This window comes from Suricata suricatta, chromosome 16 (assembly GCF_006229205.1).
Source record: "Suricata suricatta isolate VVHF042 chromosome 16, meerkat_22Aug2017_6uvM2_HiC, whole genome shotgun sequence".
Lineage (NCBI taxonomy): Eukaryota > Metazoa > Chordata > Mammalia > Carnivora > Herpestidae > Suricata > Suricata suricatta.
Window position 1 is genome coordinate 24,436,751 of NC_043715.1, and position 2,966 is coordinate 24,439,716.

The 2,966-nt window shown below is 39.6% G+C and overlaps 1 pseudogene; it reads left to right on the forward strand.

The window, feature by feature from the left end:
- The first annotated feature begins 1,114 nt into the window (after window positions 1-1,114).
- LOC115280732 lies at window positions 1,115-1,528 on the forward strand (annotated as a pseudogene).
- Window positions 1,529-2,966: the final 1,438 nt, after the last annotated feature.

The following is a 2,966-nucleotide window of genomic DNA, read 5'->3' on the forward strand; positions in this document are numbered from 1 at the left end:
AAACATATGGTTTCTGTCCTTCTCTGCCTGGCTTACTTCGCTCAGCATGACACCCTCAAGGTCCATCCACTTTCCTACGAAGGGCCATATGTCATTCCCTCTCATTGCCATGTAGTACTCCATCGTGAATATATACCACATCTTCTTGATCCATTCGTCAGGTGATGGACATTTAGGCTCCAGGGGGAACGGAGAAGGGAGAGAGAGTTGGGGAGAGAGAGGGATGCAGAACTTGAGAGACTATTGAAAGCTGAGAATGAACTGAGGGTTGGGGGGGAGGCGGGAGGGGGGAAGAGAGGTGGTGGTGATGGTGGAGGGCACTTAAGGGGAAGAGCACTGGGTGTTGTATGGAAAACAATTTGACAATAAAATATTATGGGGAAAAAAACAAAGTACTAAAATATCTACAATGCACATGCAGCTATGTAACAATAAAAGTAATTAAATAACATATAATTATATATAGATGTGTATAATTATATGTATATTTAATTTTTCTCTGGAAACATACAGTAAAGTCCATACAATTATTGCTAGGAGAGAGACTGGGTTCTGAGTATAAAATAATTTGGCCTTTCATTTCTTTAGCCCTTTTGTTCCACCTATTTATTATCACTGTGTGCATGTATTACTTTCATAATAAAATAATTTAAAACTAAAAAGCTCCTTATGGAAAAAAAGGCACCAATTGCTCTGTTTTCTGCTCAATAAACCTGACTGTATGAATTTGTCCAACCCCAGAAGCAGGGAGAGGTAAGAAGGTGGATAAAGCCCTACTGGTTCAGGCTATAAGCGGCAGAAACAATACTTGTCACCTGGGAAATGAGGTCTGAACTGCTGAAAAAACTGAAAATTTTACTATTTTTTTTAGAAGCATCAAGATATTGAGCAATTGTGATATTTCCTTATGTGCTTCCAGAGAATCTCTTCTGTCCATCTAAGAGCTATAGGATTACAAAGACTATTTCTGATGGCCTCTGACTCTTCTCAAGTGACATACTCCCTGCATTTGACCAACTGTGAGTACCCTGTAATGCAAGAGAGCTTTCGGTTCTTCAAAATCCAGGCAAGTATTGGGAAGTTGTGCGCGTGACGCTGCTTTCCCTCTCCCACAATACCTCACGCTCTTCCTTTCCAACCCGGGTCGGGCAAAATGGCTCCTGCGAAGAAGAGTGATGAGAAGAAGGGCCATTCTGCCATCAACGAGATAGTGACCAGAGAATCCACCATCAACATTCACAAGCACATCCATGGAGTGGGATTCAAGAAGCGCGCCCCTCGAGCACTCAAAGAGATCCGGAAATGTGCTGTGAAGGAGATGGGAACCCCAGATGTGCACATTGACACCAGGCTCAACAAAGCTGTCTGGGCCAAAGGAATAAGGAATGTTCCATACCGTACCCATGTGTGGTTGTCCAGAAAATGTAATGAGGATGAAGATTCACCAAGCAAGCTCTATACATTGGTTACCTATGTACCTGTCACCACTTTCAAAAATCTACAGACCATTAATGTGGATGAGAACTAATTGCTGACTGTCCAATAAAAGTATAAAACTGCAAAAAAAAAAAAATCCAGGCAAGTATTAAAACCAAGTAAACTGGGCTGGAATTGTAGATTTCCTAAGATCAAGAACTCCAGGGCCTTGAAGATACTCTGTCTAAAGTTTCCTCCAGTCTTGAAATATTATGATTCTTCTGAGGTTTTCTTAGCTCTGAATAGGCATAAGTTCTGGAATCAAGTCCCAACTTTTACATACAAACACTGTTATCTGATGAACGTTCTGTATCTGTTTCTTTATCTATAAAAGTCAGAAATATAGTAACCATTTGACATGTTTGTGGTGAGAAAAAAAGCGTAAAGCTGACAGTTACTATCATAGAATAAACTGACAATAAAAATCAGCAGTTATTAGGATTAGTATTAATTTTAGGAAGTCTTTTGTACAGGGATATTTACTGAAATCTGAACCGACTGAACCATCCAGGCGCCCCTTTTACTGAAGTCTTAGATATATAATTTTGCATTTCTATCAAATCTAGATCAGGACTAGTGAAATGGTTTCATTTTCAGTCTGTCAACTCCATACTTCCAGTTCACTCATAGTGGAAGGGAATGTCACAGATGACTGGTGGCTTGCTATGCACCCCCACTGCGAGAGGGCAGAGTCTCAGAGATGGTTAGTGCTAAGCCTGACATCTACTGCTTCAGCAGCAATCACTGATGCCATAATGCTCTGCTACTTAAAACCACTCCAGGCAGTTTTTAAAGCTTTCTCACCAAATGTCCAATAGCTTTGAGAACCACACGTCCTGGACAGGCCAAATTGCAATATTCTGTTTTACTGCCCATATGAGTAGAGTCCAACTTTCCAGACATAAAACATGAAAACAGAAACATCATACCAAAAGTCTAATATTATGGAAAAAGGAAATTATAACTTATTGAGCACTAAATAATTGAGTGAAATTTACTGTGCCAGGACATTTTACATGACCCATCTCATTTAATCATCATACAAATACCTAAAGGCACAAATTATAGTCCATATTGTATAAAAGAGGCAACTGATGCTGAGAACGATTATGTTCACTGTCCTACAGATGGCTAGTGTCAGAACTGAGATTCAGACCCAATTTTACATGGTGGCCATATATTTCTTTTAATTCTTTCTGCTTGTGTGCATAAGAAGATACATCTGGTTCAGCACATGTTCCTGATTGTACCCAGAATATGTTGTGAGAGAAGAAGATGCACAAAACATTCAGTTTACTTCCTTGGGTCTGGCAAGGGCTGGAGCCATCACAGTCATTTATTGACTCATGTCACTTTGGATAGTCCTAACAATCAATAAGATACCTTTGCATATTGCGAAATTGGAGGCCTCTAGTGATTAGCTTGGTTATCACTCATGCTCAAGATATAATAGCAAAAACACATTAATTAGACTTTCTTAAAAGAATGTT